We start from the raw sequence: 25,649 nt of genomic DNA, 5'->3' as shown, positions 1-25,649 counted from the left end.
TTCACCTACTTTATCCTGCACTATATTTTACAAATGCTGATTTAAATTCTTACCACTGAGTGGTAAGACCTGACTGTTTCTTCCTGTTACTTTCTGCTTTGTCCAGCCACCACTTCTCACAGCCAGCCAGAGAATGTACAGTGGTTGCAGCTTTTCAGTGGTGATACTCAATGCACTTTGGTTTCCTATTTTGCTCTTATTTGTTGTAGAGCTTTGTGTTTACTTTAGGCTGGGTAAAGGGTGAAGACATTAACTTTGGTTATGTTATCAGCTCATGCTTTTGATTTCATTTGCTCGGGTTGCCCTAAAGCAGTTTTCCATCTAACTATTTTTGTTGACACGGCCAGAAGTTTTCAAGGATAGGTACCTAAACATTTCAATATATCATCATCAATAAAAACTTTTCAAAATCCCTTTGAATCTCCGAGGCCAAAATCCACCCACAACAAATTCCTCTCAACACTTTCTTCCCCGCCCTCTCCCCCACAGAGGTTTCCCCACCCCCCCATTCTCTCTCTATTCCCCTCCTATCCATTCTCAGCCTAATTGTTCTCTTACATGTGAATTAAGGAGAGGTAGACTGCACAATGAAGTAGCTAGGGCAGAAAGCAGCTTGGGAAGGGGCTGATTCACTTTAGAAAAAGAAAAAAAGACTGGAAATTCAAACTTGACTTCTTATGCAATTTCTTTTTGTGGCTGTGCCTGGATTCCAGCTGGAACAGAAAGCAGAAGGGACAATATATCAGAAAGAAAAACCATTTTCAGGATACCTCAAGTCCAGCTAGAAGAAAAAAGCACTGGAAGTCTTGCAGCAAATGTCTGTTTGGGTGATATCCTGCCCTAGTCTCCAGCTCAGAAAGGTTTGGGTAAGCATCTTTTGGATTAATGACCAAATCTTTGAAGATTTGCCTATCACCTGAACAAGCAGTTGAAGCATTCTGGATGTTGTTTGCTTTTTTTTTTTTTTTTTTGGGGGGGGGTTAATTCTTTGTTTTGCTGAGGTTGGGGATTGGTTGTGGGTTTTTTTGATTGGTTGGTTTTAGTTTTCAGCAGAGGAGGGTTAGTCGGCTCATCTCTTTTCATGCTACTCTGCACAGGGAGATCAGGAAGCGACTGGGGCAGCAGTTGATTCTCAGGCTTTCTTCTGTGACACAGCTGCTCCTCCTGCAGATTAATGAAGTGTGCTCCAAGCAATGTCATGTGCCTTCCCCACCCCCCAGCAGGGAGTCAGTGTAAGTGGTCCAGTGCAGCTGAGTGAGCACCATTGGCGTGCCATCGGGAAGAGGGCCATTAAAGAAAGACACTGGTGACGTCAAGATACAGCTAAATCAGGAAGTCCATGAATATACCTGGGATAGGACCCCTTTCCCCTCCTGGAGAAACAGAAGTACAAGCAAATGAGGCCAGTGTTGCAGGTCAGATATTGCTAAGCTCCAGCCTGCTTAGTGACACCGTCCAAAAGTTTATTTGTGTAATATGTCTGAAGGGTGTCTAAGTGCACTAATTCTTTAGCGGCTGAGAGAGACAGAGCCAAGCAATCCAAGAATTTGAAGGAGAGGAAGCAGCAAAAAGAGGAAAACCTCTAAGGAATCAATTGTGGCTGTAAGCCTCAGATATGGCTTTTGGGAGCTCAGAGGAAGCACAACCACCTAAACAGCTTTGAATAGGGTACAGCATGTGCTCTCTCCATATGGGACCAGCTCCATTAGCCAGTACAGATGGGAGTAGTGGGTTATGGGCCTTCCCTCCTTCCTCTAGCGAGTCTGGCACTAAAAATGTTGCTAGGCTTACTTATGGCTTGTCCATACACAGTGCTGGCCTTAGGGAGTAGCAAGTAGGGTAATTGCCCAGGGCCCTGTGAAGCTAAGTTACATGATTGGTCTTCAGCTCCTCAGTTTCTGCCCTGGGCAGCAGTGAGTCTAACACCAGCCCTGCCCATACACACACTTGCAACACTTTAATTGAACTGGTGCAAACCTCTGTGTGAACACACTTATATCAGTTTAAAACTGGGTTTACGAGCCAGGTTTAAATCAATTTACAAGGGTCCACACACAGAGTTGCACTACCTTAGTTTAAAATCACCCCCTTCTTTTAAAAGGTGCAATTTTTAGGCCTTAGTTCTTGCACTTTCCTGAGCACAGGGGGCCTAATTTATCACTGTGTCATGCCAGTTTGACATCAGTGCAGCTCCACTGAAGTCAGCGGAGTAGTGCAATGGAGAATCAGGCTCATGGACTTCAGTCAGGCCCTTCAGATACTTTTCACTTCTACACACACAGCAATGGGCTTTTTACAAGGGATGGGGAGAACCCATTTGGCAAAAATAAAAATAAGCCCAATGATCTCCTCAGCCAAACCCCTCAACTTTACCTCAGCTCCAAAAAAAAAAAAAAAAAAAAATCTTTGATTCCTTCTTTTAAGTTTCCCCAGGTTTCCTGCTTTCAGCCAGAAGTCAAAGTACCAAAATACCGTGAGAGAAAGGCCATTCCTGTGGTTATTTCTACCCTGACCAGAATAGAAACGGGCTGTGACCTATTAGCTACACCTTTTATCTATAAGCTGACAGATAAAAATAATCCCACTGCAATACCATGCTGCTGCCTCATAGCATGTCATCCCATGACCCCACACTCCAACACAATGGCATTTCTCTGGAGCACTAGCCCAGCTTTGTGCCACTGCAGGGGTGTCAAACTGCTGGCCACCTGAGCTTATCCCCAGCCTAGGACAATTCTCATTGCCCTAGAGCTGTAGCAGCACCTATGTCACCACCCTCCCAGGCCCCCAACTCCCTTTGTAGAACGTGTAACAGAGGTAAAAGGGCTGGAGCACTCCTATGTCTGGCTAGTTCGCAGCTGCCAAAATGGCCCCTCAGGGGCATCAGAAGCCAGTACAAATTCAGGGGTCCTTGAATCAGTGACCAACTAGAACCAAAGCCCAGACAAGTAAGGGAACACAGACACAGAGCTGGCTTAAAAATCTTTTCACCACCCAGACCTGTACTGTGCACAGCTCAGCTGATTCAGAGAATCTGGCCCAATGTCAAAAGGCCCTAGACAATTCTTATTGTCCTGCAGGTGAAGGCTTACAGAATGGAAGACTAGACCCTCGAAAATCAGGACCATCCTACAAATTTCAAGTAGGGTGACACCGCTACACTCTCACCCACCGCCCCAAATCTCCTCCACTAGCTTCCCTTCAGGATGATTTTCAGTTCTAGGTGCAGGAGCTAGAAGTGGAAGACACATTTGAACCTGAGCTCCTATCACCTAAGCCCCCACTTCCACAATGCTATGGCAGTATCCTACAAGTTGCGGTAATCAGTTTATAAAGAAAGGCCTGGGCATGACACAGGCACTCTCTGCTCCAATACCACCACTGCCATTTCTTCCCCTTTCCCCCACCTGCCCTAGCTAGTGGCTCTGAGTTTACGGCACTTCCATGTGGGAGCATGAAGTTCACCCTCCCAAGGCTGGAACAGCTACCTCCGTTGGCACACCCTTCATAGGAATCAATCTGGACTGGTAAAGTATGATCCCTTTCAGAGAGGGAGAAAGAGGGAGGCAGCGTTCAGCGCTTCAGAGGTCAAGAAAGAAAGAGAGAGGAGAGAGAAAACCACATAGAAAAGGCAGTGGGAAAGTGTCCTAATTTGGAAAGACAGGCCTCATTGCCATGGCAACCCTGAATCGCCCCACAGTGGGCGGACCTGACTTTATATGTAGCGTTAAACAGTTCAACCATTAAAAAGAAAGGGGGAAAAACGCAGGAAAGGTATTTGGTGACAAGGTGCTTGTCTTCTGGGGGGCACTCTGGTAGGTGACACGAACACTGTGGTAGGTCTTGAGTTGTGTTCCCCCACCCACCTCTGTAAATACAGACACACATTTGTACACTTGGCTCCCTTCTGAAGAGTAAGTCATTCCCTTCCTGCTGACTGGCCTCCTCCCCCAAGCCTGTAGGGCATGAGCAGTGGGGCTAAATCACATCTCTTGACACTCTTGTGAAGGGAAAAAACAGGAGTAATAGGGAAAGAGAAAGAGGAATTAACCCCTTTTCTCTTTATATGCACTACCATAAAAATCACACACACCACATGACCAGGGCAAGAGGGAAACCAATAACCAATGAAGCAGCAGGTAGAGACAGTAGAGAATAGCCATGTGTATAAAATAGGAGACTTTACCATTGTGTGACTGTGCCCTCTTCTACACAAAGACTACTAATCTCTAACATCATGGACTCCTCCAGTCGCACACCAGACAAATATGAGTGCTGAAAGCAGGCAGAGTGGGTGTTAAGATCAGTCAGGGAGGGAGACAGTGAGTGGGGGAGAGGTATTGGGAGAGTGACACAGGGAGGAACAGTTCACTAAAACTCATGCAATACATATTTTGCTTGCTCTGAGAGAAAGTCATCCCTCTGGTTATTAATTAATTAATTCAAATCTTGCCTAAAACCTTTGTTTGCTTTAGCTGATGAACGACTCTAAACACTACTCACCTTCATATGACTGCCTCCTTCCATTCGAACGCTCGTCCACTCAATTCGCTCCTCCCCCGTTACTTCTGCCTTCCATTCCTCCTTCAGTGTAACGCTCATCCCCACGCAGCATTCTCCCCAGCCCCGTTACTATCTCTGGGCACAATCCCTAAGCCCTTCCTCACACTAGGTAGCACTTTTTCCCATAAGAAGCCCCACTGACTCGGGAGACACTACCTGTATAAGTCCCACTTAAGGGTTGCAGAACCAGGCCTACTCCCTAGAGGTGGATCCCTGGGGTCAGGGCAGAGTGAGACCAGGACCACGACCATTATCCTCAAAGGTACTTAGGCATCTGTCTATATACCTTTAAAGATCTAGGCCCAGGTGAGCAGACAAGTAGGGAACTCAGAAGGGAGTAAATAACTTCCTTACAGGTACCGACCTGCGGCATCCAAAACGAACTGAAAATCATGTGTTCCCAGAAGGCCGGGGAGTATCCTTCCCTACAGATTTCTAGGTACAAACTGGTACAAGGATTGTCACACCCAGGTCCCTAACAGGGAGTACTCACTCACAGCAGATTAGTTCTCTTCCAGGCCCATCACCTCCTCTTGCAGTCTCTCAACCCAGGCCCTTCGCTCTTGGTCTGCAGCCCCTCTTTCATTCCAGGGACTGTAACTTCCTTTTTGTAACTCAGCCCCCCAGGCCAAGTCACAGTGTGGTTTCCCCTTCCAGGGTATAGAGTCTGACTGGACCTTCTGTCCAGGCAATGCCACTCTTGTCACTGACTGGTAAAGGAACCCAGACCCACCCACTACTCCAGCCTCCGGGCACAAGCGCAGAGACCCTGCAACAGGCAGCCAAGGTCTGCTCACTCCCCAACCTTGCTGCTCTTTTTCTATCCACCTCCCAGGCTTTCTGGGTACACCCTTCCCTCGGGGCTACTCTTTCCCTAGGCTCCCTCCTTTCTGCTCTAATGCACAGAGTGTAGCTGCAGGCTTCATCACTAACACCTTCTATTGCCAGCTTCCTGGCTTTGTACTAGCCCAGCCCTCAATTGCTCAGCTGAGCTCCGTCTTCCATTTGGGGGTTGCTTCTCCAGCCTAAGCCCCTCACGTGTGGCCTATATCACTAACTGGCCCTTTCTCAGTTTCCTTAACCTTTTCAGGGCTGGTGTGGAGTGAACACCCCCTCACAGTCCCCTTCACCTTGCTGTCGTGTAGTCTAGTTATATTTGCATTTACATTTTGTTTTCAAACTAAAACACCAGCTCACTTCTCCATTCAATTTATTTATCAAATGGAAGCAGACCTGTGGGTCATTTGAAGAGTCCATGATTAGAGCTGTGTGGTGGGGGAGAGAATACACCCACACAATGGTACAGCTACACAGTGCCACCCAGAGGATTCAGGGGGCCTGGGGCAAAGCAATTTCGGGGGCCCCTTCCATAAAAAAAAGTTGCAATACTTTAGTATTCTGTGGGGCCCAGGGGCCTGGGGAAAACTGCCCCAATTGCCCCCCTCTTCCCCTCGGGTGGCCCTGCAGCTACACATCTTCCACATACTGTTACCCTTCACTGTACACACCCACTTCTACATTGGTTATGGGGAAAAAAAGATCTCGTAAGGCAAGAGAACCTTCCCCCATTACCATGGTCTAGAACTGAAGAGAAAACAGAATAACTAACTAAAGCTCACTCCACTGCTAGTTAATAAAAGAAGCCAATGTATAATTCAAGAGACTTCTATATTTTATGGCTGCTGCATGGAGGGAGCTGCTGGCTTGCTTCTGGCATTCTGGTAGCGCAAGGTATATTGCAACAGCCTGTTTCCTCCCCCTATTGTTATCACAGACATCCATACAGATGGGCAAACACGGACATAACTGGACACACGCGGACAATAGACACTGCTCTCTGACAAACCTGTAGCCCAAACCAGAGGAGGAGAAAAAAAATGGCTAGCAATCTTCAGAACTTTTCCCAATAGGCAGCATCTGTGAGGAGGTCCCAGCACCTATTCTGTCTTCCACCAGTGCTTATGCCAGCTCATTTTGCCTGTGGCTAGAATGCTGCCAGCCAAAACTTCAGTTTATAACAATTTAGAAGATCAAACTTAAAATTAGCATATATTCACCAATCCTTCCCAGGGGAATAGGGCAAGGGCTGCAGGATCAGAGGGAGGGATCTCCTGTTTTAATAGCTCAGTAAAGAGGATTTGCGCAGTGGATTCATTCCAAGATATCAAGAGCTGATCATCATGGCTCATCAATGATGAGGTGGACCCAGGGTCATGGTGAGTGGCACCAGCCATTCTTTGACTGAAGCAGTTCCACAGTCCGCAGTCGAGCACTTGGTATTAAGCACTCTGCACAAAGGCTTAATTAATGGACCATAAAAGTCACGTATTAAATCTAAATTAAGACACCAATTGACTATTGAAAATTCACATTTCTCGCTGGGTAATGACTGTGTCAGAGATCTGAATCTATTCAAAGACCAGCAAAGCTCACCCATCAGACATTTAATAATCAATTGGTTATTCAATTAACCACAGACATTTTTTTCTTGAGAGAGAGGGAGGCTGGAAAGGGTTGAGGCTGTCATCAAATTACAGAAACCAGAGATAAGGAAGACTTGATGGATCAGGCTTTGTCCATCTCCATTTCCACTCCTGTGCAAGACTGTTTCCCGCAGCATTGCACATACTCCCAAACTTTGTCAAGTCCAGTTATAAATTACTCAAGTGATGAAACTTCTACCACTTCCCTTGGGAGGCTAATCTGTGGAGTCTAATAGATCTTACTGTTAGGAAATGTTTCCAATAGCCATCCTAAGTTCCCCTTCGCTCAACTTTCTCTCATTACACCCCTCAGATCATCTTGAACAATCCCCCTCCCTCCCTGGGCATTAGGCCTTTCAGAAGTTTACAGACAAATGTTTTCCTCACTTGCCGAGTTACACATATTTTCCTCTTTTAAGCTTTATGTCATTCCACCTTGGGTTTTTTAATTATTTTTGGTTCCCTCCCTGAATTATTTCTGGTTCCTTCATAGGGAACCAAAGAGGCACAGCTCACGACAGTATTTTAACGTTGCCACCAGAGCAGCCTGGACTGGACCAAATGGGAATCCCTGTCTCACCTGAACAGCTGCATGAGCAATGACAAGAGACTGAGGAGAGGAAATTGGAGCAGAAAATAACACACCTGCTCTTTAATTATTAAGGCCTCTTAGGTGTATTGAATTTAAGTAATTTTTAAAAAATCTGCATTGAAAATATAATTAAAGGACCCCAACCACCCCATTCCATGGAGAAGAAAAATGGAATAATTCAGCTACTGCTGCGGTCACTAACACAAATTCTTTTCTAAAGGGGCTGCTTTACTGGGAGAAACTTTCAAATTCATCTAGCGCAGTACTATGTGGCCCGTCATAATTGCTCCTAACACGTTTGCTGATTTCCAAAGCTAATGGCTGGAAGCATGAGCCATTGGGCATATGTCTGTGTGGGACTGTGTTTCACCCACTCTTACTGCATGTGTGTCGTTGTGTGTGTGTCCGTAGTCATGATGTATGTCAGTGTGAGTCACAGCATGTGTGTGTGTGAGAGAGCCAATGTGAATCACCAGGTTTGATTGTGAGAGCGGGTGTGACTCACAGCATATGATTGTGAGTGTCAGTCTGAGTCACAGCCGATGACTGCCTGTGTGAGTCCATGAGTCACTGTGTCTGTGTGAGTGTTAATGTAAGTCACAGTGTATGAGTGTGTGTCAGTGCATTAGTATGAGTGTAAGCGTTTGTGCAGAAATCATGGTACGTGAGCGTTTGAGAAACTCACAAGTTCAATGTTTCGTGTCACCAGTAGAGCTGGGCAAAATTTTTCAGACTATTAGACAAAAAGTGTAGTTTCAGATGACCTGAAACTATGGCACATTTGACACAAACAGTTCTGGCCCTTCACAAAACAGCTAGGGGAGGAGGTTATAGTTCTGCTGCTGCCACTATCGCCTTAATCCTTGTGATCCGTGCCCTCGCAGAAGCCGAAAACTGACTCCTTCAATTTACCAAACATTCTGATTCAGTGTGATCCCGACCAATCTCTTTGAGACCTGCCACCAAACCATAACATCTGATATTCACCCAGCTCGAGGCTCTTGATCCCCTTCTGCTCACATTTTTCTGTTCTCTCTACAGCCTCTCCTTTCTCTCGCCAGGCTATTTCAGTCTCAGGTCACACATGAAATGTAGCCAGACCCTCTATTACGCATCCCAGCTAGGGGGAAAAGGGTCATTAGCATCAAGATTTTCAGAGTGAATAATGATTGGGAGGGCCAATTTAAGCTACAGTTTAAAAGGGGACTGATTTTCAGTTGATGGATGCCAAGCATTTTTTTTAAAATCCAGGCCCCCCTAAGATGTCTCAAGTTGGCATCCAAAATGGAGGTACCTACAATCTATAGTCCCTTTGGAAAATCTTGGCCTGTTTCCCTGAATTGCATCACTTCCTGTGATGGTGGGTGGGGCATGTTCAGTTGCCTGGTACAAGATGTCTGGCAGCTTCGCATGTAGTGCCAGGTGCTAACGGATCTCCACTCCATCAGCCCTAATGCCATGTGCTTTCTACCCACCTGACCTTGACACAGAGAAGAGCTTGCGAATCTTGCAGAGAGCCCAGCTTGTGAAGGAGTCCAAAGTGAACCAACCCTTCAGGTTCACTTTGAGACCTGAATCAGTGAACTTCCAAGAGCTGCCCCATCCCCCCTCTTTATCCAACACAGGTTCCTCACTACTTCCTAAGCAGCTGCCTCCACCCTTAAGAATCTTCTGCTGCCCACTTCTTACATTCAGTGTCCTCACAAGACAGGTTTCAGAGTAACAGCCGTGTTAGTCTGTATTTGCAAAAAGAAAAGGAGTACTTGTGGCACCTTAGAGACTAACCAATTTATTTGAGCATAAGCTTTCGTGAGCTACGCTCAAATAAATTGGTTAGTCTCTAAGGTGCCACAAGTACTCCTTTTCTGTCCTCACAAGAGGAGCACTTATCCTGGCCGCCTTTCCTTCCTTTTCTCCTGAGCCCTACTGGCCCCTTCTGCTACATCCCATAGGTGTCTGGGTGACAACAGGCATTGGCTACTGCCTCCTCAAACCCCTGAAGTGTCTTTCTCCACCCCCACCCCCAATAGTTCAACAACACTGAGGAAATCCTCTGCTGCCAATGCCAGCTGGCTGCACTGAGCTGGATGAGAGAAACCCCATAATTCTAGCACAGGATCATTTAGAAGTGGAAGGAGGGTCTATAGACAATGCATTAGGAGAGATGTGTATGCCATTACTTGGGAACCCCCAAGGTCCTCCTGTCTCTGCCATGGTGCACAATGCCTACACTAGTCAACGATGAGAGGATCGTCAGCCAGCCAAGCCTGTGATGTGAAGAACTGTGTTAACTGAGTAATTAAATCATCTCTGTAATTACTGTCATGCACTTATAAATAATTTAGACCTGCACATTCTTTCTGTAAGTGGCACACAAGAGTGAATACATAGAAAAAAATGCAGAGGAAAGAGAAAAGCAGGGGGAAATAAATAATAATAAAAGCATTTATTTATATGGCACTTTACATTTTTAAAGCACTGTACAAACAATAATTAAGAAAAAGACAGAGTGGCAAACAAAAAGAGGATGAGATAGAGAGAGACAAAAGAGACTGGAGGCCGAAAGTGGGCAGGGAGCGGTATCTGAATACATACGCACGCAGTGGCCACCTGGTGCAGCTAATAGTTTGGCAGTAAACTGTGCTTTGCTGTCTGCAAAGGTACTATAGCACGGCTCTCTAACTCTAATTTCACTGCCACTGCTGAATGCCTGTGAGTTTGGAAGTGCAGTAGGGGAGCCAGTTACACAGAAAGTGAGCGCCAAAATAAAGTTGGGGGACATGACGGAAAACTGAGCTGAGGGTAACAAACATACACCTGGAGGGGCCAACACCTCCATTTCAGAACCTCGGTGCTATTTTCTTCAATCCTCTCTGGCTCAGAAGCTTGGCACTGATTGTACTGCCAGCTTCCTGGAATCTGACCAATCAGCCCGGCATGGGGACTGGATGAGTCTAACCTGCTTGTGGCTGCAATTCTCTCTTCTCTGCCTATCCCGTCCTAAAACCCATGAAATGAGCACTGGACCCGGGTGGCACAGCACCATGGACAGCCAATGATAATTGCTGACGTTTTCAAAAGTGACTGGTGATTCTGGGTCCCTTGATTTTTGAGAGCCTAACTTGAAATACCCTAAAGCAGCCTGATTTTCAGAAAGAGCTGGGCACTCACCTTCTGATAATCAGCCCTCTTTACAAAGACCTAAAATTGCTAGTCTTTTGAAAAGGTTGGGTGATGGTAATAAGTTATTAATAAAATAAAATAAATAATAATAAAAACACTTTTAGTAAATAGATTTATCTCCTTCTCCATTCCTTTCTTCCCTGTGGGTATAGCGATATATCACACACACACAACACTAGGAGAACACACTTCAGCACCCCCTTCAGGGTCACAGGTGGTACAGCAGCCACTCCTTAACAGACTGCGAAGTCTGGCCATCTGCTTGCAGCTGAGTAGCTTGTGCTGTAAGCTTGGCATCAGTCTCTAAACAGTCCATTAGCAAAACAGCAACTCAGGATTCAGCTGTCTGTGCCTTCAGACAGAGAGAGAGAGAAACTCTTCAAAAATGTAAGTGCTCAACTGCAGTGCTTAGGGCCAGGCCTTGGTCTGGGTTAGCCCTGGGTTGCTCCTCTTCTGTCCCAGTATCGCCCAGCTCTACCCCTGAGCAAACCCAGCAGGCCAGTTAAGAAGGCTTGCCTGTTCCTGACTGGTCAGTATTTCCTCCTGGCCCTTCTAGGCCTCTGGAAAACTATCGTGTTGGTGGCCCAGTCCAAGTGGATTTTCCTTGGGTGGGGAACATCAGGGTGCTGATGCCTCCAGCAGGGGACGGAGAAAACCAGATAGACCCTGTCACACACCTCCAGCCACAGAATGGTCCCAGGGATCCAATTTCTCCCCCTCCACAATAATGCCACTATCCCAGAGAAAGAAGTCTGTATTCTGGTGCTGTGAATCAGACCAGTGTCATACATGACAGCGTAGGGTTGCCACGCCAGATAGCACTAACGACTAGTGTCCTTCAGTGCCTGTCACCATTTAAGGGGTGCATAATCTGTTACTAAATCGAAGCGAGCCCCCAAAAGATAGTAGTGTAATGCCCCATAGCACAGTTGACGGCCAGGCACTCTTTCCCAATGGTGGAGTATCAGGTCTCTTGTGCTGCAGCTTCTTGATTAAATATAGTATTGGCTGTTCCACCCCCTGTAGTTTTTGCAACAGCACTGCTCCTAATCCATCTGTGGAGGCTTCAGTATGTAATTTAAATAAGAACGAGACGTCCAGGTGTTGATCAAGGATATCCTTTATTTTGCTAAAGGCCTTGTTATATTCAGTTGTCCGTTGGCCTGGTTGGTGTGCATCGACCTTCACAACGTGCTGCAACTGTCACACAGTGGGGCACAAACCTTTGGTAGCTGCTGGCTAGACCCAGGAAAGCCACATCTGTTTCTTGGTGGCAGGAATCGAGATCTTCCTTGGGGCCTCTGTTTTATCTTGCAGGGGTTAAACCCAGCCATTCCCTACCAGATGCCGAGTCTGGTCCTTTCAGTAATTGCAACACAGAGGCCACATGTACCTGATGTAACTGACAAGCTGTACTAAAAATACCTCCACTGTAACTACCAAATAGGCTGCTACAAACTGGGTATGGTGGCACAGGACTTGGTCCATAAACCTCTGGAATGTGGCTGCAGCCCCATGCTGTCCAAAGGGCATGGTCTCAATTGACAAAGCCCAAGATATGTGGCAAATGCTGTCTTTTTTTTTTTTTTGGAATCTGAGGCCAGAGGTATTTGCCAGTACCCTTTTGTTAAATCAAGTGTGGTTATGTATTTAGCCTTCCCAAGGCAGTTGAGGAGTTTGTCAAAACATAGCATCAGGTAGGCATCAGACTGTGATACTGAATTAAACCTCGAGAAGTCCATGCAAAAAAAATGGTGTGGTCCAGTCGGGTTTGGGAACCAGAACCACCAGGCTATTCTTGGACTCCTCAGTGACACCACGGTCTAACAGGGCCTGTACCTCCTGTTCCATGGTTTTGCAGAGCTACTCAGGAATATAATAAGTCACATGCTCCTGCTTTGCCTCTGGGCTGGTTTGGATTCAGCATTCCATAAGACGTGTACACTCTGGCTGGGTGGAGAACTGTGTGTCATAGTAGGTCAATAATTTCCTGTCTTGCCAACGTAAGTGAGGAAGAAGAATTTCTGCTATTGGCACATCTTCAGCACTTCTTGGCTCTTGTATCTGGTGGCCCAGATCCCAAGAAGATCCCCGGGATCTATGAACAAGCTTTCTTTAGCCCACCAGGATTTTAACATATTTAGGTGGAAGTTCTGGTGTTGCTTCTTTTTGCCCAGACAGAGAATTTCATAATAAACTTTTCCAATTCACTGGACAACCTTATAGGGCCCTTGCCATTTGACCAGAAGCGTGCTCTCCAAGCTGGAAAGGAGCAGCGGCACACAGTCCCCCTGACTGAAAAATATTCTCCTGAGTCCTTTTATTATAGTGTTGGGCTTGGATTTACTGAGCCCACAGGAGATTCTCCTTCACAAACTGTCCTAATCATTTGAGATACTCATGCACCTCCAGGACTTGCTGTAACATGTTTTGAGAATATAGTGGCTGCTCTTCCCAGACCTCTTTAATGAGGTCCAGGATCCTCAAGGCTGTCAGCAATATAACCGTTCAAATGGCAAGAAGCCTGTTGAGGTCTGAGATACCTCTCATATGGCAAACAGGAGATAGAGAAGTAGCTGATACCAATCCTTGGGAGGGCGCGGTCATCATAAAATTTATTCAGCTTTTACTTAAGAGTCTGGTTAAACCCTTCTACCAGGCCTTTGGCCTGGGGATGGGGAACTGAAGTGCAGAGGGGGTCTAACCTTAACAGCTGGCATTCTTCTTGCATTAGGCAGGGGATGAAGTTACTCCCTTGATCTGTGAGGACTTTGGTAGACAAGCCTACTCAGGCAAAAAGCAGGATTAACACCCTGCCTATGGTCTTGGCAGTTATGGAGCAGAAGGAACTGTCTCTGAGAAATGGATTGCATAATCCACTACTACCAAGATATACTGGTGCCGCCTTGCAGTTTGTTCTAATGCCCTCACTATGTCCATCCCTACCCACTCAAAGAGGATGCTTATGAGCAGTAAGGGGCCCGAGGGAGCCTGCAGATCTCCCTTAGGTGCTACTTTTTGGCATTCTGGGCAGGTTGCACAAAAGTTTGCCACCTTCTTGTAGACCCCTGGCCAAAAGAATCTGGCAAGCACCCTTTCTAGGATTTCATCTCTGCCCAGGTGACCAGCGAAGGGGATGAAGCATGCTAGTCATAATACTTCCTTTTGAATGCTTTGGAGCACCAGGAGCTAGTGACCTATCTCATCAAAAGTAAATCATTCTGTCATTCAAAGGAGAAAATTGGGAAGCGTGAGCATCCTACACAACGCTTCCATTAACCACCATGAGCCGAGTATACACTTCTCTAAGGGTGTCATCTCTTCATTGTTCCTGAACCAAAGCAAATGTCCTAGACAGTACCATTTGGTCAACATCGAAAAGAGTTGTCCCGAGGTGATTCTGGTGATTCTGATCACTCTCCCATTGAGCTGCCAGCTGGCTCATCAGCTGCCAAAGCAGTTTGCAACCAGGACTTCCTGGCTAATTATTGCTGTTTCTGAGTCTTCTTGGGTCATGATGGGCCATCAGAAAGGTCAGATATAGCAGTTGGAAAGATGTCAGACGATAGGACCAGAACAGCATCTGGGGGTCTCCACGTGAGGCGGTGGAAGGAGGAGTGTTGCCAGTCCCTTTCAATGATCACTTCTCATGACAAGCTGGGGGTTATACCCACTCAAAGTATTCTGGCTGGTTCCCTATATTCAAATGCACCCAAACCATGGGTTGGGAATGAATGTTTCCATGGACAGAGGTCACATGCACCAGCTCATTTTCTTGCCACCCTTCCAGATCCAGTAGGGTCTCCCAGACCAAGGACTGGGAGCACCTGGAGTCTATTAGTCCAGTCACCATTCAGTCCCTGAGTACTACTAGAGTTACAAGTGCCTGGCAACAGCTTTCATCTGTTTGGCCAGAGACACCCCACCATTCTACAAAGACCTGCTCCATAAGGGAGCAAGTGCAGCTGACATGCCCCGGCTTCCCACTGCAGAAACAAATGATTGGCTGACTAGCGGAGGCTCCATGGCTTGCCCCCAGGTGAGCCTCTGTGTACTTCCCACTGATGGTTCTTGAAGTGGGGTTGTGGGGCATCTTCTGGGTTCCACTGGGAGTCCACAGCCCTCTGGCCCTTTTCTGATACCCCAGGTTGACTCCTCAGGAAGTTGGGGCCAACCTTCACCAGATCTGGGCCGTTCACTCTGGCCAGACCAAACCTGCTTCCATAAAGTCCCCAGTGAGTTGGACGGCAACTCTCAGTGTGCTGGGATTGTATCTGCATACCCAGGTTTGGATGGTAGTTGGCAAGGTACCACCAACTCCAGAATCTTGGCCGGAGAGCAGCATGCCAACTGGAGTTAGCAGATGACCCAGTCCTTTAGCCACTAAGGGTATGTCTATGCTTACCAGGGATTGACGCTACAGTGATCAATGCACCGGGGGTCGAAGACCTGCTAAATCGACTGCCGATCACCCTCCCGTTGACTTGGTACTCCACCGGAATGAGAAGCATAAGGTAAGTTGACTGGAGAGTTTCTCACATTGAGCCAGTGCGGAGTAGACAGTGCAGTAAGTCAACCTAAGCTATGTCGATTGCAGCTCCGTTATTCATGTAACTGGAGTTGCATAACTTAGCTTGACTTACCCCCGTAGTGTAGACCAGGTCTGAGTGACAGCCCAGGGTTGTGCCCGCAGTGGGAGTGATTCTGTGGAATCAGTGCTGGTGCATCTCAGGCAATGCTCTTAGTTGGTCTAGAACAGCAGCTTTCAGGGTATCATAATCCTCACAGCTTCATCATCTTGGGCCCAGTAGGCCTCCTGGGCTTCCCCGGGCAGAAAGGGGCCTAGTTTAGGGTGACCAGATGTCCCGATTTTATAGGGACAGTCCCAATTTGGGGGGCTCTTTCTTATATAGGCACCTATTACCCCCCACCCCCGTCCTGATTTTTTACACTTGCTGTCTGGTCACCCGAGGCTAGTTACACAGTCCATCCACATGGTCTTCTCCAGTTGAGAGAATGGACTACCCACTCAAATATAACAAGATATGCCTCAGTGTCATCAGCGGATTCCCAATTTGAAAAGGGCAATTCCAGTGAGCCATTCCAGTATCACCTTCTGAAACTGCCGCTCTAGTTAAAGGAGCACAGCCTCCTGCTGCCTTCCAGGAAAAGCCACTGGGTCTCTGCCTGGTCCTGCTGGTGCTGAGCTAGGATCTCCTCCATAGTTCCCCTTTATGGAAAAGGAGGAGTCAATCCCACTTCTGTTACCAAGCTATGACAGGTACTGCTGCTCTGCAACGCCTCCTTCAGGGCACGTGTGATATTGCATCTGGACGCCACCTTTCACAGAGGGAGGGAGGGTTGACTGACAACATTTACCCATAACCACCCGCGACAAATTTTTGGCCCCATCAGGCATTGGAAGCTCAGCCCAGAATTCCAATGGGCAGCGGGGACTGTGGGATAGCTACCCACAGTGCACCGCTTGGAATGTCAATGCTTGCCATGGTAGTGGGAACGCACACCCCTGAATTAATGTGCTTAGTGTGGACACATGCACTCGACTTTATATAATCTGTTCCCCAAAATCAACTTCTGTAAAATCAGAGTACTTTCGTAGTGTAGACATGGCCTTAGTCTGCAAAATGTGGCCACCCGTTTGGGGCAGGGTAGCTTATGCCATAAGCTTGGCATCAGTCTCTAAACAGTCAAGTGGCAAAACAGCAACTCAGGATTCAGCTGTCTGTCTTTAAACAAAAAAGAAAAAACCCTTCAAAATCCAAGTGCTTTAGTTGCAGTGCTTAGGGCAGGGCAGGGCAGGGCAGAGCAGGGCAGGGCAGGGCACGACCAGCCCTGGCCCTAAGGTGCTTCTCCTCACCCAGCCCTTCCCCTGAGCAAAAGGCTGCAAGCCTTCTTAACTGGCCTGCTGGTTCCTGATTGGTCAGTATTTCTAACTGGCCCATCTAGATGACAGTTTTGTTGGCTATGGGGTATGAGTGAACTTTTCTTGGACGGAAGTGTCGGGGGCTGATCCCTCCAGCAAGGGACAGAGAAGGCCTAATAGAGCCTGTCACACCCTGCCTCATTCTGTGCACACAATGAGCAGCTATTCATTATTGTGTTTTCTCCTCATTGGTCAGTGTGTGGCCCTAGGCCTTAGTTCCTGCGCACTACTCAAACCCTGCTCTGCAGCATTATTATTTTCCTCGTTGTTTTTCTATGACGCTTTTCACAACAGACAGTTGGTCTGATGCTTAGGGCACTGGTCTGGAAGCTGGGAGACCTGGGTGTGCTTCCCATGGGGCCTTGGGTAGGTCACGTGGCCTCTCTGAGCCTCAGTTCTCCACCTCTATAATGGGGATAAGAGCACTTCCTTACCTCAGTGGGGTGTTGTGAGGATAAACATACTAAAAATGATGTGACACTCAGACTTAAGTACTTAAGACGATATTTGAGTGCTTCACAATCATTAATGATTTTTATCTTCACAACACACCTGTGAGAGGAGGAGTTACTGATATCCCCATTTTACAGATGAGACACTGAGGCACAAAGATTAAGGTCAAAAGTATCCACTCACTTTGGGTGCCCCGTTTGAGACACGCAGGACCGCATTTTTCAGTGAACTGCACATTATATAGCATTTCATATGTTCAAAGCAGAGCTCCCATTGACTTCAGCTGTAGCTGGGAGCACTCAGCACTTCTGAAAAACGGGCCCTAGGGTATCAAGCCAGGCACCCGGACAACATGGAACACACAATGAGTGACCATGTGTGAAAAGTCTGGTTTCAGTGACCTGCCCAGCAATACCCAGGAGCTCTGTGGCAGAGGCAGGGATAGAATCCCATTCTCCAGAGCAGCATTCACTTGCCTTAACCATGTGACCATCCTTTCTCTTCCCACAGCCCCCTGCCTCTTTCACTACACACCTTCCAACTTCTCCGACAAATGAGGAAAGGATCCTACAAACAACAGCCTCCTTTACTAGACAACCCTGATTCTCCCCCAGAACAACTCCATCCACCTGGTGCACTGAATGAGGCAGGGGTCCTGTGGAAAAAATGGTATGTCATCATGCAATGAAAGTCTGTCTCATCATGCATATGCATAAGGGGAGCAAATTAAGGTTGCTCGAGTCAACCTTACCTCTGGCATTTCCCAACTTCTGAGTGCGTGACTTTGCAACTTTAATAACATTCTTTTAGTATCATTTGTTGTGGGTAGTTTCCTAATTTTTTTAAAAAGCAAACTGAACAAACAGAAGTTCCATCCTGTGGCAATAGAGTGACCCCCACATGGGCCATCAGCAGTGTTGGAACTTCTAGATCCAGAGTCAAACCTTTGCCATTTCAGCTAATGCGGGAACTGATAGACAACGACAACCTACTCTATGTGGACTGGCACTGGAGGGGGATGAAACACTTGGCCAGTGGGTTACGTAGATATTTGCTGACAGCGGAGGAATGGTGAGACTCGAGAATCCTGGGTTCCATTCCAGGTTCTGGTGGCGAGTATGTTATAGTGGGCACAGACTCTGCTGCCCATATCCCCAAGCATGACCCCTTTGTCCCATCCCCTCCAACCTGCCCCAGTCCTATCTCTTCTCTACCCTGCCTCCTCATCCCAGTCCCATTCTTCTCACCTAGCCACTCCTCAGACTTCTCATCCCAATCCCTAGGTCTCACTCCCCAAGGCTCAAGCCCCCGGGACCCTTGCCCACCCATTCCCAGCTCTTTCCATCCTGCCTCCTTGCCCAGCCAGTCCCAGTTCCCCCACACCCAGCTCTTCATCTGTTGTGTGTGCGTGTGCGCGTCTCTTTCTCTTCCCCACTCCCCACACATTCTCCTTTCCCACTGATTCCCAGCCCCAATCTCTTTACCCAGGCTTCTCATCCAATCTCAGTGTCCATCCTCCCCAGCCCCAGCATCTTTACCCAGCCCAGACCAGTTGTCCCCCTGTACCCTGGCACCCCATCAATCTCCCCTCCCCGCTCACCAGTTCTCAGCCCCCATCTTCCTGCCTGGCCAGTCCTAGTCTCTCCCCCAACTCCTCATCTGATCTCAGTCTCCCAACCACCACCTACTTGCCTCCCAGTTCCCCAGCCTATTTCCCTCCCTGAATCCTAGGCCCTAGCTTCTTGCCCAGACAATCCCAATCTCCCAAGCCATATTCCCAGTCCCCGTTTCTCTCCTCCCCCAACTAGCCATCAATCCTAGTTCCTGCTTTGGACTTCCTGGAAGTTGGGGTAGCTGGGGCTGCACCTTCCCTGAGCAGAATTCAGATCATGCCCATCCTATGAGTGCAGAAAACTCCCACCCTCCTGGGGTCGGTAATAGTAGGAGCTTTAGCCTTGGTGCTGTTATCACAGTCTGTCATGGCCGGTTGTCTCCTCGTGACTGGGAAGATGAAGAGGGGTTTCATTTTTAGGGACACCATCCCCATTCCCAGGGACTCTTCTGCTGGTGCAGGGGGGTCAAGTACCAGGGACGACACTGACAAAGTCATCTATCTTGGCTTTAAACAGAGTTTAAACAGTCACAGGAAACCGCATGTGCTTCGGCAAATAGGCCTTGCCACCTCCTGCAAGAAGTCCATTCTTGCTTATGGATGCAAAAACATCCTTGCACTGAAACAAAGTCCAGAATCTATCAAACCAGTACTGTACCTGTATTACTATATGGGTCAGAAACCTAGAGCCTCTTACAGGGCAGACCTGGAGCAGTTAGAAGCATTCCATAGGCACTGTCAGCACCACATCCTGAGCATAAAGTGGTTTGACTTTGTGTGAAATGTCAATTTTGCAGAGATCTGGCCTTCCTTCGCTCACTCATTATATTCAAAAGCAGCACTGTATGCTCTTTGGCCAGGTGGCCCGGATGGACAAAAACACCCTTGCACACCGTGCTCTCAAGCGCTCCATCAATGTGTGAAGGGGTGCATGCCCTCACCCTAGCTGGTGCCATCCACAGTGCCACTCCAGAGATTTGTGGATTTGCAGGATTGAGGCAGATCTGGGAACTTCACTACACTACATCAACCGCGGTCACTCTGGCTGGCACAATGGTCGTCAGTAGACTGCATGTTTGATCACAATGCTGATGGGCGATGACCAGGAGAGGTCCTGGAAGACTGGAGAAAGGCTAATGTAGTGCCCATCTTTAAAAGGGGGGGGAAGGAGGAGTCGGGGATCTATCGACCGGTCAGCTTGACTTCGATACCTGGGAAGCTACTAGAGTAATGTACAAAACATTCAATTTGCAAATACCTGGACACGGAAGATGTGAGCACTAGCAGCCAGCATGGATTTACCAAGAACAAATTGTGCCAACCAGCTTGATTTCCTTCTTTGACAGGGTAACTGATTTTCTGGATGGGGGAATGCAGTGGACATAATATACCTGGACGTCAGCAAGGCTTTTGACACAGTCCCACATGGCATTCTGATAAGTGAGCTGGAGAAATGTGGGCTTGGCAGAACTACCATTAAATGGATACATAATTGGTTAAACAACCACAAACAAAGAGTAACTATTAATGGAATGATGTCGGATTGGAGGAAGATCTCAAGTGGGGTTCCACAGGGATCTGTTCTGGGTCCAGTATTGTTTAATATCTTTATTAATGACCTGGATGTAGGAGTAAAGAGCATCCTGATCATGTCTGCAGATGACACAAAGATGGGGGATTGCCAATACTTTGGAGGATAGAGCTAAAATTCAGAGGGATCTTGATACATTGGAGAACTGAGCTATACACAACAAAATGAAATTCAAAGACCAATGTAAGGTGCTACACTTAGGGAAGAAAAACCAAACATACAGATACAGAATGGGGGGAAACTGGCCTGGCAGCAGCACTGCTCAGAAGAATGTGGGAGTTGTAGTGGATCACAACCTCAACATGAATCAGCAATGCGATGCTGTTGCAAAAAAAGCAAATGCAATTTTAGATTGCATTAACAGAGGCATAGTATGCAAGCCACAGGAGGTGATAGTACCACTCTCCTCGGCACTGGTTAGGCCTCAGATGGAGTATTGTGTCCAATTTTGGTCAACAATGTAAAGAAAGGATGTAGAGAAACTGCAAAGGATCCAGAGGCGAGTAACAAAGATTATCCAAGGGATGGAATGCAAGCCGTATGAGCAAAGACTGAATGAACTGGGTATGTTTAGTTTGGAAAAGAGGAGATTAAGAGACATGATAGCAGTCTTCAAATACTTGAAAGGCTGTCATAAAAAAAGATGGAGAAAAGTTGTTCTCCCTTGCCAGAGAGGGCAGGACAAGAGGCAATGCGTTCAAACTACAGCATCGCAGATTTAGATTAAATCTCAGGGAAAACTTCCTAACTTTAAGAACAGTAGCACAATGGAACAGATGGCCTAGGGAGGTTGTGGAAGTTCCTTCACTGGAGATTTTCAGACAGTCATTTGTTTTGGATGGCTAAGAAACAACAAATCCTGCATCTTGGCAGGGCATCAGACTAGATAACCCTTGTGGTCCCTTCTAAACCTATGATTCTATGACCAGCCCCTCCTATAATAATCTTTTGTGCACACCAGAGATATTCAACTACCCACTATTAGAGGCTACAGCTTCTTCTCCTGAATTTTAGAATTTTATATAAAGCATCACATTGACTGCAACTAGAATAATTCATTAATCAATACATAGCAGTTAGAGCTTTGCCTTTGTAGATCCCAAAGCAATTTTAAAAAGTACCATTATCTCCATTTTGTGAATGGAGAAACAGCAGTAGAGACTTACCCAATGTCATATAGCAAGCCATTTATAGAGTATAACTCTGGTGTCTGGACTCTCAGACCTGTGCCCTATGCACTGGCCACAATGTCCCCTGGGATGAATATGACTGGTTTTACAATGCCTTCCTTTTCTCTCCTGACTTTACATTCTCCACCCAACTCCGCTGCCCTTATTTCTTCCCTCCTGCTTTCTTCTGGAACTTTATGTTTCTAATTAGCATAAGGAACCTTGCAGATACCTTGCACTGCAGCACCAAGAGGAAAATAATCATTTCAGGGTTTGTTTGTTTTTATTGTCTCACAGGTTGTATTTTAATGAAACTTGTTTTCTTTGATCATGTGAGGTTCAGGAGAAGGACCCCCCCCCCCCCTTTGTAGCTCTCCCTCCCCCACTTGTGTCTCTCTGGCCTGCTCTTCTCTCTCAGCTTGTTCATTTTTTCTTCACACTCATCCTAGCTAAGGCAGGATTTTTCCCTTGCAGTGCATTTTCCAGAGTTTTATCAACTCCAAATCTGAAATAGTTTAAGTGATGGGGTTTCCATCTTTCCCTGAGGAGATTACTCCACATCTAATAGAGATTGCCATTTGGAAAATTCTCTTGATATTCTGTTTAATGATCCCGTTGCTCAATTTCTTCCCATTGCTCCTAGTTACACCGCGTTTAGACCAACCTAAACTGTTTCTCTCTCTCCTTGGTATATATCTAGGCACAACACATTAGTTACATTTACCTGTAGTCATTATTTAGTCAAGCTACAATATACATATTTAGCTCTTTTAATCTATCCTCATGTATCAATTCCTTAAGGCCCTTAAAAGAGTTATATACTACAATCTTATCTCTTCCTGTACCCTCTGTTTTTTCAGGCTGTGTGTATTTAATTCCCTTAACTTCCCTCATAGTCCTTTCCCTCTAAATGTGGTTAATGAAGCAAAGAAAAGGCAAACAGAATAAGAGATTCCCTGGAAAGAGTTGTTTCTCTATGTCCCCTGGTTACTGAGGAATGACATGAGGATCTAAGGCAGCAGCACTGGTCAATTTCACACTCCAGGTTTTCAATTTCATTTTGAGGCCTGTTTGGGGCAGGGAGAAATTTGAGTGTAATTAATTCAAATTTTGTGAGACAAGTATCTGCTCTGGGTTATAATAAAGGTCTTGCGTGCTCCAGAACCAAGAAACTAATCTTCTCATCTGGCTGGGGATGGCACAAATTGATTTAATACTTCTGGGGGGTTTTATGAGTAATAGCAACTATTACAATAAAAATAGTTTTTCATTGTTAATTACTAGAGCTGGTCAGAAAAACTTTGATGGAACAATTTTCCATCAGAGAACATAGTTCCAGCATAACTGAAACACTTTGCAAAATCATGTCAATTACACTGAAATTTCATTGGGGGGGTGGGGGAGAGGAAAGTAGTTCTGAGAATGTTGAAACATGCCATTTCAATATTTTCTGAATGAAATGGTTTGATTTTTCCTTTCAAAATGATTTTTCCTTTCTTTTCTTTTTTATTTTGTATTATATTATTTATAATATTATATTGGAATTAAGTGTGTTAGCATCAGGAAAAGCAAACAACAAAACAGTGTGCAAGAAACTATATATGTCACACACACACACACACCACTCACACAAAATGGACAAAATGCAGAGAAATCCAGTAAAAATAAATATTACATACAAAATTGAAATTAATGCAATATTAATTATGTGAATTTGAACAAAAGCAGTCAGGTAATACAAAAGTTAAGGTTCCAACAGAATAATTAATTCTGCCATGTTACATTTAGTGTTTATCATATATGCAGGAGTGCAAGTAGGGCAGTACCCTCCAGTACACAGTACTGGCAAGAGATTTTTAGCAGGTACAAAAAGAAAAGGAGTACTTGTGGCACCTTAGAGACTAACCAATTTATTTGAGCATGAGCTTTCGTGAGCTACAGCTCACTTCATCGGATGCATACCATGAAAACTGCAGTAGACATTATATACACACAGAGACCATGAAACAATATGCCCTCCCACCCCACTGTCCTGCTGGTAATAGCTTATCTAAAGTGATCATCAAGTTGGGCCATTTCCAGCACAAATCCAGGTTTTCTCACCCTCCGCCCCCCCACATACAAACTCACTCTCCTGCTGGTAATAGCCCATCCAAAGTGACCACTCTCTTCACAATGTGTATGATAATCAAGGTGGGTCATTTTCAGCACAAATCCAGGTTCTCTCACTCCCTCACCCCCCTCCAAAAAACCACACACACAAACTCACTCTCCTACTGGTAATAGCTCATCCAAAGTGACCACTCTCCCTACAATGTGCATGGTAATCAAGGTGGGTCATTTCCAGCACAGATCCAGGCTTTCTCACCCCCCCCCCCCCGGGAACATATTCATGTGTATGTGTGTATGTTCCCAGGGGCTGGGGGGGGGGGGGGTGAGAAAGCCTGGATCTGTGCTGGAAATGACCCACCTGGGTGAGAAAGCCTGGATCTGTGCTGGAAATGACCCACCTTGATTACCATGCACATTGTAGGGAGAGTGGTCACTTTGGATGAGCTATTACCAGCAGGAGAGTGAGTTTGTGTGTGTATGGGGGTGGGGGGGTAAGAAAACCTGGATTTATGCTGGAAATGGCCCACCTTGATTATCATGCACATTGTAGGGAGAGTGGTCACTTTGGATAAGCTATTACCAGCAGGAGATTGAGTTTGTGTGTGTGGTTTTTGGAGGGGGGTGAGGGGGTGAGAGAACCTGGATTTGTGCAGGAAATGGCCCACCTTGATTATCATACACATTGTGAAGAGAGTGGTCACTTTGGATGGGCTATCACCAGCAGGAGAGTGAGTTTGTGGGGGGGGGGGGCGAGGGTGAGAGAACCTGGATTTGTGCTGGAAATGGCCCAACTTGATGATCACTTTAGATAAGCTATTACCAGCAGGACAGTGGGGTGGGAGGGGGTATTGTTTCATGGTCTCTGTGTGTATATAATGTCTACTGCAGTTTCCACGGTATGCATCCGATGAAGTGAGCTGTAGCTCACAAAAGCTCATGCTCAAATAAATTGGTTAGTCTCTAAGGTGCCACAAGTACTCCTTTTCTTTTTGCAAAGACAGACTAACATGGCTGTTACTCTGAAACCTTAGCAGGTACAGAGTACCGGAAAGACTTGGGGCTAGCCACCCCCCACCCCCACCCCCAGGGCCGGGGCGGGGGGGGGCTGGGCTCTGCTCCTCAAAGGAGCAGAACACAGCTAGGGAGGGGCATTCATTCTTTAAATGGCTTTAACAGCACAATACATATGCTAACAAATTTAAACAAAGACTTTGTTTAAGTTTGTTAGCATATGTATGGTGCTCTTTGCTCAGGAGTCCTCAAGAGGGGAGGGGTGGGAGGATGGAAGGTGTTTAAATAGTGTTTCTGATTCTGTTTCTCCCCATTGGTCTGAATTATCCATGACATCCATACTGCATCACATCAAGTCCAAATCATTAGAGGAATGCCTCTGCTTGCACTGACCAGAGGATGTTTGGATTCTGATGTCAGCCCAGTTCTGCAGCCTGACGGGAATCAGGTGTTGTCCCCAGCATACAAAGAATTCTTCCTTTTGCAGCCAAACTAGACTAATATGCATTTTGTTAACTGGAATTGGAGCAGCAAAATAAAGAAAACAAATGCCTCATTTTCCATCTTTGTGGGTGAGAGAACTATAAGTGAAGATTATAATGCTGGACACTGACAGCCTTAAACCAGCTGCCTCAGGAATCTGCCAAGAACTTTGCTGAAAATAAGTTCCTCATCTTAGCAACGGAGCTAAGACTTATCACACATCTATCCGCCTTTATTCGAAAGAAGCTCCTTCTGATCTGACAGCTCAGGCATTGTCAATTTCATCCAGAACAATTTACAAACTTGGAACCTAATCCTGTAAACCGTTAATCATTTGATCAATCCCATTGAAGACAATGGGACTATTTGCATGAGTATAGACCACTTTTGTGAACTGGTAAGAGTCTCAGGAGTCTGTTCTGTTCGTATAAATGAAGTTGAATCTCTCATTGA

At 46.4% G+C, this 25,649-nt stretch overlaps 1 protein-coding gene and 1 long non-coding RNA gene across 4 annotated transcripts in view; one reads left to right on the top strand and one right to left on the bottom strand.

Moving 5' to 3' along the window:
* Positions 1-25,649, bottom strand: part of GRIN2B (glutamate ionotropic receptor NMDA type subunit 2B) — a 284,759-nt gene that overhangs the window by 202,771 nt on the left and 56,339 nt on the right. The gene's annotated exons all lie outside the window — the stretch shown is intronic.
* LOC311530466 lies at positions 558-25,649 on the top strand. 3 transcript variants are annotated; one of them, XR_014713996.1, is made up of 4 exons: positions 558-866; positions 15,230-15,335; positions 17,729-17,887; positions 25,070-25,649. It is a non-coding gene; the product is annotated as an uncharacterized lncRNA (long non-coding RNA). The 3 variants fall into 3 exon arrangements; XR_014713997.1 differs by lacking the exon at positions 25,070-25,649 and adding an exon at positions 20,177-20,512; XR_014713998.1 differs by lacking the exon at positions 25,070-25,649 and having other exon boundaries at positions 17,729-18,012.

Source organism: Lepidochelys olivacea (genome assembly GCF_965140295.1).
Source record: "Lepidochelys olivacea isolate rLepOli2 genome assembly, chromosome: 1".
Classification (NCBI taxonomy): domain Eukaryota; kingdom Metazoa; phylum Chordata; order Testudines; family Cheloniidae; genus Lepidochelys; species Lepidochelys olivacea.
The sequence above is the reverse complement of the archived record's forward strand: the minus strand, read 5'-3'. Positions and strand labels throughout refer to the sequence as shown.